We start from the raw sequence: 12,146 nt of genomic DNA, 5'->3' as shown, positions 1-12,146 counted from the left end.
ACCTCACAAAGATAAGCGTATACAGAGCTGTTGTCATACCCACACTCCTGTTCGGCTCCGAATCATGGGTCCTCTACCGGCATCACCTACGGCTCCTAGAACGCTTCCACCAGCGTTGTCTCCGCTCCATCCTCAACATCCATTGGAGCGCTTTCATCCCTAACGTCGAAGTACTCGAGATGGCAGAGGTCGACAGCATCGAGTCCACGCTGCTGAAGATCCAGCTGCGCTGGGTGGGTCACGTCTCCAGAATGGAGGATCATCGCCTTCCCAAGATCGTGTTATATGGCGAGCTCTCCACTGGCCACCGTGACAGAGGTGCACCAAAGAAAAGGTACAAGGACTGCCTAAAGAAATCTCTTGGTGCCTGCCACATTGACCACCGCCAGTGGGCTGATATCGCCTCAAACCGTGCATCTTGGCGCCTCAGTTTGGCGGGCAGCAACCTCCTTTGAAGAAGACTGCAGAGCCCACCTCACTGACAAAAGGCAAAGGAGAAAAAACCCAACACCCAACCCCAACCAACCAATTTTCCACTGCAGCCGCTGCAACCGTGTCTGCCTGTCCCGCATCGGACTTGTCAGCCACAAACGAGCCTGCAGCTGACGTGGACTTTTTACCCCCTCCATAAATCTTCGTCCGTGAAGCCAAGCCAAAGAAAAGAAATGGATAGGTACAAAAGGCAATGGAATGGGATCAGTGTGGATTGGTACTTGATGGCCAGCACAAAAAGGAAAGGCGAAAGAGCAGGCTTCTCTGCTTCGTGGCTCCACATACACCTCCAGTGATATTACACTCCATTCTTATTAGTCATCTACCTTACAGCCTATAGTCTTATTTCAAACATTTTGTGCAATGGAAGAAAAATTCAAAAACCATTGATGCTGGTCAATTGAAATAACTTATTGGAAATGCTCAGCAGCACCCACAGTAGGACAAATCTGAAATGGATGGATTAGACATGGGGAACACTTGTAGCAGGGTGAGGCTAAAGGCACCATCAAGCAGGGAAAACACCTGTCTGTAAAGGCGGAGGTTCTTCGTCTAAAGACTTACCCCTCTGAATGCGCTGTGGCTGGCTGAGGGACGGATTCCAACCCTTCTCGGGGAAGGATAATCGGTGGAGCGCAGCGCTCTTCAACCACCGTTGCAAGCGGCTGGTTAGGGGCGGGCTGATGATCCTGTCAGCCTGCGATCCATCTCACCAATCCCCCCCTCTCCCTCTATGACCCCCTCAAGGAGGGAGCCATCGGGTGCTGTCTGGTGCAAGCTGTGACAGCCTCAAACGGGCCGCTTCGGCCTTCAGGGCAGACCAATGGCCGCCTTCCCTACCCATAACCCCCATGCAGCTGGAACTGTTCTGGGAATCAAAGAGCAGTCCCAGCTACGTGGGGGATTATGGGTAGGGAAGACAGCCATTGCTCTGCTGCATATTTATGACGGGTGGCGCTACGGCACCAGTTACCCCGCTTCCATCGGCTCCGAAGGGCGCTACAAGGTGCCTTTCGATATGAATGCGACACTGGAGCAGCCTTTTAGGGCTGCTGTCTGAAAGGCAAGTTTTAAGTTTTCAAACCGCTCTTGTAGCCAGCCTCCAGGCGAAGGCCTGACGTGAAATGCTGCAGGGGGTGGGGGGGTGTGGCAAGATGGCGTAGAGTCAAGACATGTAATCTTGACCTCTCTGGCCAGACTTTTAAGTACCTGTTTTTTAACTCTTTGTTTCAAGTTTAAATTTTTTTAAATTTTAGTTTAAAGTATTAAGGAATTATTATGGCCACTAATGGTAAAAAGATTAAACCTCAAGTGCAGAAGTTACATTCTCAAAGTGCTGAAGATTTGGGACCTAGACGACTTGATACAGCCCCAGGCTCAATTTCTTCATTGTCTAAACCTCAAAGACTGCCTGTGGGAGCTGAAAAAAAATGTCTATTACTCACCAAGTGAAGGATGGTGCTGGAATTACCCGTTCTCTGGAAGAAGGTGAGTGTTCCCAAGAAGTGGACCCTGATTTCGAAAGCCTTTCGATTTCAACAGAAGGAGCACGCAGGAAGACGACTCCATTGTTGGAAATGCATCAGGTAGCACTTCAATCTGAAGAAATTGCTTATCTTCGTGAATTGATGGAAAAACAACGAGATAAGGGGGGAATCCAGTGGTGACTCCCAGAGGAAGTCGGAGTGCCGTCACTGGGAGTCCAGACCCGCAGTAAATTTTTTAAAATGTCTTCTGTTGAATTGCAGCAGGAGCTGCAGTTACCTCGTTCTGCAACCATGTCAGACAGAGAGAGCAGAGTTGAAATTTACGGATTCACAATGTATGCAGTTAAATGCAGTTATTCAACCTATGTTGACATCTTTAATGAAAGAGATGGTTCAAATGAATGCTGGTATAAGTTCAGAATTAAATATGGTTAAAGCATGTGTGGATGCATCTTATGAAGAATTTTTAAAAATTCAGACTGCTTTTTTGGACTATAAACAACAAGTGACTTCTAACACGGAAAAAGTGTTGAAGGTGGAAAAATCAGTCATAGAACTAGGAGAACTTGAGAAGGAGCTAGAAAGAAAAATAGATTACTTGGAGAATTAAAGCAGAAGGAATAACGTGAAAATTGTTGGTTTGCCAGAAGGTATAGAAGGACAAGATCCTCTTTGTTTCTTTAAAGACTGAATCCCACAAATATTAGGGCAAGAATTTTTCTCGGGGGGACTGGTACTGGAAAAAGCCCATGGAGCTTTAAGAAGAACACCCTCAGCTGGTCAACCACTGAGACCGGTAATAATTTGATGTTTGAGTTATTTGGACAGAGAAGCAATACTTCAACTAGCAGTGCAAAATGTGAGACAACGACAAACTCCGTTATTGATTCAGAATAGCAGTGTCTTTTTTTAATCCTGATTTGAGTCAAGAGGTTATTCAACATCGACGTCGATTCAATCCAGTTAAAGAAGTTTTGTGGCGTAAAGGTTATAAGTCTACTTTTCGCTACCCTGCAGTGTTGAAGGTGTATTATGGAGACTATCAATTTTGGTTTTTTGAAAATGAACATGAAGCAATGATTTTTGCTGATTCATTGCCAGATATAAGAGGACAAAGACGTAGTCCACCATTATCTCCTAAAGAAAAATCTGGTTGTTCTGGAAACGGAAGAAAGGGCAGAAATGGGAAAAACGGGAATGGAAAGAGTCCAACTTCTTCTGAAATGGGATCTTCCGAGATTGGAATCTTTTGGATGAAAAGAAGGATTTTATTATTTTTTTTTGTTATTATGATATTTTGATGTTATTGCTTGGCTGGGGAGGGAGAGATGTGCACTAAGTTCTTTACTAGTCATCAGCCACTGGTGGGTGACCCACACCCAATTTTTGTTTAGGGGATTACTACCTTTTGGTAGTTTTTTTTTGGGGGGGGGGGTTCTTTTTTTTTCTTTATTATTTTTTTTAATTTTCATTTTAGTTTTTAATTTGTGATTTTTTTTCTATTGGAGGGCCTATATACGTTGATTTGAGTTTTTCTATTAAGATATTACTGGTATTTAATAATAATAGTAGGTATGTCAAAGTTGAGGTTTTCGACTTTTAATGTTCGAGGATTAAATAGTCCGATTAAGCATAAGCGAGTCCTGCTGTATATTAAGAAGATGAAAATTGATGTTGCTTTTTTACAAGAAACACATTTGAATGTGAAGGAAAGCATGAAATTAAAGAGGGACTGAGTTGGGCATGTATATTCTTCTTCATTTAATTCTAGAGCTAAAGGTGTAGCAATTTTGATACATAAAAATTTATCTTTTGAATTACAATCAATGGAGGAAAAGGCAGGATGTATTCTTAAATTGAATTGTAAGATTTTTAGTGAATTTTGGACTTTACTTAATATTTATGCCCCAAATGCAGATGATGAAATATTTATTTCAGATGCATTTTTATGTTTTGGTCAGGCTAATGATAATATTTTAGTTGGTGGTGATTTTAATTGTGTTTTGGAACCTTTATTAGATAAATCTCCAAAGAAAGTTAAGAAATCCAAGATGGCAATTCAGGTCCAAGCGTTGATGAAAGATCTTAATTTAGTAGATATTTGGAGATGTCTTAATCCGACAGAGAAAGATTTCTCCTTTTATTCATCTAGACATGAATCATTTTCGAGGATTGACTTCTTTTTAGTATCGGCACATTTACAAGGGAAAATACAACAAGCGGAATATAAAAGTAGGGTGATTTCAGATCACTTTTTGTTATATTTTACATATGTAACTTCTGAGAAAATACAAATGGCTTATCGTTTAATACAATGTTGTTAAAAAATAGGGAATTTATTGATTTCTTGAAAAAACAAATTAATTTTTTTGAAAGAAAATTCTAATTCTGTTCAAAGTAAGTTTGTATTATGGGATGCTATGAAAGCCTATTTGAGAGGACAAATAATTAGTTATACTTCTAAAATAAAAAAGAATCGATTAAATAAGAGTCTTGAATTAGAGAAACAGATCGATGAGTTAGAAAAGGAATTTCAGAAAGATGCTACAGAAAATCAGAAAATAGAATTATCTAGGTTCAAATTGGAATATAATACTTTGCAATCTTATCAATTTGAATGTGTGATTAATAGGACTAAACAATGGTATTACGAATGGGGAGAGAAAGCACACAAGGTATTGGCGTGGCAATTAAAGAAAGAACAGATTTCAAGGACTATTAATGCTATTAGACGGAATTCTCTTATTACTTATAAACCTCATGAGATTAATGATGAATTTTATTCATTTTATAAAAAGTTATATACATCTGAAGGAAAACAAGAAACTGGATCGATTGATTTTTTTAAAATCACAGTTGAATTTACTGATATTAGAGGATGTAGATATACAGGAGTTAGAAAAACCATTTACTGATTCGGAAATTAAAATGGCTATGCTGGAAATGCCGAACAGTAAATCGCCTGGTGATGATGGATTTTCGGTTGAATTTTATATGATGATTTATCTACAGTGTTTGGGGATGTATTACATCAAGATGGAGAGCATTATGAATTACCTGAGTCTTGTTCAAGTGCTTTAATTACAGTAATGCCTAAAAAAGATAGAGATCCTTTGAAAGTATCTTCATATAGACCAATTTCGTTGTTAAATGTAGATTTATAAAATAATAGCTAAAATATTAGTGAATAGATTGGCTAAATTTTTACCAAAGTTGATTCATATTGATCAAACAGGCTTTATAAAGAATAGATATGCTTCAGATAACATTTTGCGTGTGATTAGTTTGATTAATAGATTTCGACAATCCTCAGATCATCCGATGGTGATATCCTTAGATGCAGAAAAAGCATTTGATAGAGTTGAATGGAATTTTTTGTTTAAAGTTTTGGAGAAATTTAAGTTTGGTCCTTTTTTTATTGGTTGGATTAGGGCTCTATATAGCAAACCGGTAGCTAGAGTATTGACGAATGGTTTGATTTTGGAATCCTTTAAGTTAACTCAATCAACTCGTCAAGGTTGTCCTTTATCACCAGCTTTGTTTGCGTTAGTGATTGAACCTTTAGCACAGCTGATAAGACAAAATACACAGATACAAGGTATGAAAGTTTTAGATGAGGAGTATAAAATTAATTTATTTGCTGATGATGTATTGGTGTATTTAATAAACCCAGCTCAGCCACTTTTGCACTTGAAGGAATGTTTAATACAATATGGATGTCTTTCTGGGTATAAAGTTAATTGGGAAAAAAGTGAAATATTATCAGTAAGTGAAGGAGATTATTCAGTTTATAAGAATATTATTAATTTTAAGTGGACTGATCGAATTAAATATCTGGGTATAATTTTGAATGTTAATTATCAATCTTTATATAAATTAAATTATGCTCCATTAATGAAAAAAATTAAAACTGATTTGATTAAATGGAAAGATTTACCTATTAATTTAATGGGTAGGATAAATACAATTAAGATGAATATCTTTCCACGTATACAATATTTGTTTCAATCTATTCCGTATTTACTTGATAAAATTTTTATCGAGATTTGAATAAAATGGTTAGGGAGTTTTTATGGAGGGGTAAATTTTCGAGTAGCTTTGAATAAATTAACTTGGAAATATGAGTTAGGGGGACTATGTTTACCACATTTTCAAAATTATTATGAAGCAGCCCAACTTAAATTTATTAGTTCATTGATGGATTTGGTACTGCCTCCTCATTGGGCTAAAATTGAGATGCAAGTATTTCTGAATTTGAAATACATCAATTTTTGTTTAGATGGAATATAAATTTGTTACAATATAATGTGCCTATACTAAAACATTTAATGAAGTTATGGATAAAGAAAAATAAAATGACAGGCTCTAGGGGTAAATTATCAGCTTTGACTCTGTTGTATAATAATCAACTTATTTCTTTTTCAATACATAAGTATGTATTGATTTTGATAAATAGAAATTTTGGCTCTGTATGTAATTTTTACATGTGCCAATAAAATAAAATTTGAAAAAAATCTTAACATTCCCTACCTCACACTCATAACTCTCAATATTTCTCGTATCCTGTCTAAACTTTTTAAATGTTGTAACAGCTTCCACCACGTGTGGCCATACATTCCAGGCACCCACTACTGTGTAAATTTAAAAAAACACCCTGTTATGATAATGAATATGTATGAGATGTACCGGAAGTCACGTGGTATGAGAGAGAGATAAGAGCACAAGCAGGAGAACAAAGGAAACTGGAAAAATAAAGACTCTGAGAAGTTTACCTGATAAAACTTGCGTTCGATGTTTTATTAACTTCACATTTCGGGCCACAAATGTGACATTGGCGACGAGGATGGGATAAGCTTGAAGAAAATTAAAGACTAAAGAAGATTACAGAGGATTACAGACAACTTCAAGGTGATAAGAATTTTCTCTTTAACTCAGTACTTTTGGGGCTGGAATATTTCCTCATGGCTGGGGCAGACGGTGACTTTCTAACACATAGTGGAATTGCTCATTTTGACCCAACGGGTGATGTAAGCACTGTAAGTGTGAAGTGGAAGGCATGGCTGGAAGAATTTGAATCCTACGCCGACAGTCGTGGCCTATTTCTAGATACCGGTACAGTTGAACAAAAAGCGCAGAGAAGGGCGTTACTTCTTTTCACCGCAGGACCCGCAGTTCGGGAAACATTTAAGACACTTTTGAATACTGGAAGAAAGCTGTAGATGCATTAAATGCACACTATGTAGTGACACCGAATACTACATTTCAACACCATTTTTTTCAGAGAACGAGACAAGAAGATGGCCAGACAATTGCTCAGTACGTGACGAGACTACGCCAGCTAGCTGTTGGATGCAATTACATGCCAGCTGATTTGGACAACCAATTATTGGATCAAGTCGTACAACACTGTAGATCAGATAAACTCAGAAGACGTCTACTGGAAAGAGGGAGTGAGTTGGAACTCACCGATGCTTTAACCATTGCTGCTGCATTAGAGGCTGTTGAAGGGCAATTTCATACCATGACCCTGAAAGACAACTCAAGCCAGCAAATTAAGAGGCTCTCACATCGCCATAACCAGCCAAGATATACGTCGACACAGGACGTGGAGTGTTATCGATGTGGAAACCGAGGTCACTTTGGAAAAGACCCATATTGCCCGGCCAAAGGCAAAGTTTGCAGAAAGTGTGGAGGTAAGGACCACTTTGCAAAGAAGTGCAAAAGCAAGTCCAATGCAGACCAGAAGAGGAAGAGTACAACTTCCAAAGGCAAAGCCTGGGGGAAAGGAAAGTATCCTGGAAAGAAAGACACCATTCGCCAGATAGACGGTGACGATGATGATACCCAGGAGGGACAGAGGTGTTACCAATTTACATTGAATGATGTACGTCATGAGAAGGTCCCAGTGATCATTGATGGAGTGACAGTGCAGGTCATTGTAGACTCAGGCAGTGACAGTAATGTGATTGATCGACATTTATGGGAGAAGTTGAAAAGGAAAAAGATCATCTGTACCTCAAAGAAGAGTTCCAAGAAACTGTATCCATACACAGCAACCAAGCCATTGCAGACCATTGTATGTTTTACTGCAACTGTTGAAGCTGGAGATAAGTACACTGAAGCAGAGTTTATGGTCATAGAAGAGAGGGGAGAACCATTGCTGAGTAGAAGCACAGCGCAAGACCTGGCAATACTTCATATTGGAGCTTGTGTCAATTCAATTCAGTCATACGAGGATATGAAGCAAGAATTCCCCGCAGTCTTCCAAGGAGTAGGAAAGCTGAAAGGTCGACAATTGAAGCTAGCGGTAGATGAAACGGTCAAACCCAAGACACAACCAATGCGCCGAACTCTGTTTGGACTTTGTGGGAAAGTCGAAGCCAAAATTAAAGAATTGATCGAACAAGACATTATTGAACCGTGGAACATTCGACACAATGGGTCAGTCCCATAGTGATTGTGCCCAAACCAAAGGGTGACATAAGACTATGTGTTGACATGAGAATGGCCAATGAAGCTATAATTAGAGAACGACACCCTATACCAACAGTGGAGGAAATACTTCAAGAAATAACTACCAGTAAGATATTCTCAAAAATTGATCTGAAATGGTGCTATCATCAATTAGAGCTGGATCCAGGTTCCCGAGATGTAACAACATTTGTGACTCACTGTAGATTGTATCGTTATAAGAGACTATCATTTGGAATTAATGCAGCTTCGGAGATCTACCAGTATGAAATCCATCGAGTGATTCAAGGCATTCCTGGAGTTGCCAACATTTCTGACGACATCATAGTCCATGCACCAACGAAGGAAGAGCATGTCAAACGGTTGAGGCGTGTACTATCTAGACTACAGGAGGCAGGCCTTACCGTGAATGGAAACAAGTGTCAGAAATGGACTTCATGGAACACAGACTTACACGGGAAGGACTAAACCCTGCAGAGGCCAAGGTGAAAGCTATTGCAGAGGCACGTGCACCTCAGAACGCAACAGAGGTGAGGAGTTTCCTGGGATTGGTCAATTTTTCTGCAAAGTTCATTCCTAATTTCGTTACAGTGGCAGAACCACTAAGGAAACTAACCAGGAAAGGTGTACCATTTCATTTTGGATCTGAGCAGAAGAAAGCGTTCACAGCGCTGAAGCAAAGCCTGACAGTTGCAAAAACTCTTGGATATTACGATCCGGCGGCATCAACCAAAATCATAGCGGATGCCAGCCCGGTTGGTTTAGGAGCCGTGTTGGTCCAGATGCATGATGGAGGACCAAGAATCATTGCCTATGCCAGCAGATCGTTATCAGATGTGGAAAGAAGATACTCTCAGACAGAGAAAGAAGCACTCGGACTTGTATGGGCCTGTGAGAGGTTCCATGCATATTTATACGGCATTGAATTTGAACTCATCACAGATCATAAGCCATTAGAGGTGATCTATGCACCTAGATCCAAACCATGTGCCAGAATAGAAAGATGGGTACTCAGACTACAACCCTACAAATATAAAGTAATCCACATTGCAGGGAAAACATACATTGCAGATCCGCTGTCCAGATTGGTGAAGGATGGTGGTCCACAATCCAAGTCAGAATTGGGAACAGAAACAGAGAGCTTTGTACGCTTCGTAGCTATTCAGGCGATACCGAAAGCTGTGACTATGAAGGAAGTCGAGAGAGAATCCGAACGTGATCCAGAACTCATGAAAGTAAGAGAATGCATACAGAGTGGACAATGGGACAAGTGTACTCACAAGGCTTACATTCCCATTAGAGACGAACTTTGTTGCATCGGACAGTGTGTATTAAGAGGTTGCAGATTGGTGATACCGCAAAGATTGAGACCGAAGATCGTATCCTTAGCACATGGACACCTAGGTATTGTTGGTACCAAGCAAAACCTCAGGACCAAGGTATGGTGGCCAGGTTGTGATAAAGACGCAGAGAAATTTGTTAAAACTTGTCACGGATGTCAAATCACAAGTAGGAGTAATCCGCCAGAACCAATCCGGAGTACGCAACTGCCGACAGGACCATGGATCGACGTAGCTGTTGATTTTCTTGGACCTTTACCGACGGGTGAATCAATTATGGTAGTGATAGATTACTACAGCAGATACTATGAGCACGTGGTGTTGAAGTCCACAACCACTGAAAAAACAATACAAGCATTAGCAGAGATATTCACAAGATATGGATTACCTGTTACATTATACTCTGACAATGGTCCACAATTCACTTCAGAGACATTTGCGGAATACATGAGGACCACAGGTATCCACCATCATAAAGTAACTCCGAAATGGCCGCAAGCCAACGGAGAAGTAGAGAGACAAAATCAGTCCATTGAAAAACGATTGAGGATTGCACACGCAGAAGGACAAAATTGGCGAGAAGCATTGCTATCATATGTGGCTGTCTATCGAGCAACGCCTCATGCAACCACTGGAAAAAGTCCTGCAGAAGCATTTTTTGGGAGAAAAATCCGCACAAAAATGCCAGAAATAAAGGAAATCCGAGACGACCAGGAGATGAGGGACCACGATGCTGAAAAGAAAGGTGCAGCAAAGCTGTACACAGATTCGAAACGTGGAGCCAAGTACTCAGACATCATGCCAGGAGATAATGTTCTAGTGAGGCATGAAACTGGTGGTAAGCTAGACACACCTTATTACCATCAACCCTATACTGTCGTATCCAGAAGTGGCAGTATGGTGACAGTCAAGTCTCCGACTGGAGTCCTGTATAAGAGAAATGTATCAGGTGTAAAAAGGTACCAGTCCAGAGATACATCGAGTGAAGAGGTTGAAAGGCCAATACGAGATGCTGAAACTGAGAGACCTGATGATGTTCCAGAGGCAGTTACCAGCACTCCTGATGAAGTGACTCGAGCACCAGAAACACTCGAAGCTGTGGCGAGCAGTATTTCCGAAGCTGAGAGTGAACAACCGAGAGGCGACGACAATATCGCAGGCAGGCCGAAACGAAACCGGAAAGTGCCCAAATGATACGAAGACTTTGTGCCATAGTTTTAATAAGAACTTTGGGACAGTATTTAATCTTATATCATAAAGTGCATGTATGAGTGCTGTAGGAAGTAAATTTTATGTAGTTGAGTTATAGTATTACCATTAGTTACGATGTTTGTATGTTTCTGAGGGATATTGGTAAGTGAAGGTAAAGTTTATTTCTGATTAAAGGAGGGATGTTATGATAATGAATATGTATGAGATGTACCGGAAGTCACGTGGTATGAGAGAGAGATAAGAGCACAAGCAGGAGAACAAAGGAAACTGGAAAAATAAAGACTCTGAGAAGTTTACCTGATAAAACTTGCGTTCGATGTTTTATTAACTTCACATTTTGGGACACAAATGTGACACACCCCTCCCCCCATTTTCCCCCCAAAATAAATATTATGGGGAGATGCCTGTGCAGAGGGGCTGAGTGGGGAAATGAATCAGCTCATGACTAAATGGCAGGGCAGGCTCAATGGGCTGAATTGCCTATTTCAGCTGCCATGTCTTGTAGGCTAAACTTTTCTCTCCTCGCTTTAAATCGATGTCCTCTGGTATTTACTACTGTTGTCTCACGGAAAAAGGTGCTGCTGTCTGCCCGATCTAGGCCTCTCATAATCTTGTAAACTTCAATTAAGTCATCTTTCTCATCCTTCTTCGCTCTAATTTGTCTCAAAAAATGGGCTACTGTGTGCATGGGAATTTTTCCTCCCTGCAATCCTGCTTAAAAAAGACAAACTCATTAAAACATCTTTAGTATTCCTTACTTTGTATCGGATCACTTTACAGCCAACAAAATACTTTTAAAAGCCGATCACTCATATTATACAGAAAAATGATAGCCAATTAGCACATGGCAAGCTAATGATCCCATTCCTCCTTGTCATCCACACCTTCATTCCTCCAGCTCCCTACCTCCTTTCCACCTATTAGTGTTTCTTCTCAATCCTCTCAGCTTTATCCATTTCTTCAAATCCCACTGGTCACCTCCCGACCTGTGATCCTCCCTCTCTTTGGGTTTCCACCCATTTCTTGCTATTCCTGATAAAGGGCTTTGGCTCAAAGATCAATGTCCACCGCCTTCCTGTGCCAGTTTTCTTTAATGTAGCCATACAGCACAGTAGAAGGCCGTTCCAGCCCATGAAACCCATGC

The 12,146-nt window shown here is 40.3% G+C and overlaps 1 protein-coding gene across 3 annotated transcripts in view; it reads right to left on the bottom strand.

Annotated features, from left to right (window-relative positions):
* Positions 1-12,146, bottom strand: part of LOC138758860 (dual specificity mitogen-activated protein kinase kinase 3) — a 175,184-nt gene that overhangs the window by 74,189 nt on the left and 88,849 nt on the right. The window lies entirely within an intron of this gene.

The sequence above is a fragment of the Narcine bancroftii genome, chromosome 3 (genome assembly GCF_036971445.1).
Source record: "Narcine bancroftii isolate sNarBan1 chromosome 3, sNarBan1.hap1, whole genome shotgun sequence".
Lineage (NCBI taxonomy): Eukaryota > Metazoa > Chordata > Chondrichthyes > Torpediniformes > Narcinidae > Narcine > Narcine bancroftii.
Note: the sequence above shows the minus strand (reverse complement) of the source record. Positions and strands in the feature narration are given on the sequence as shown.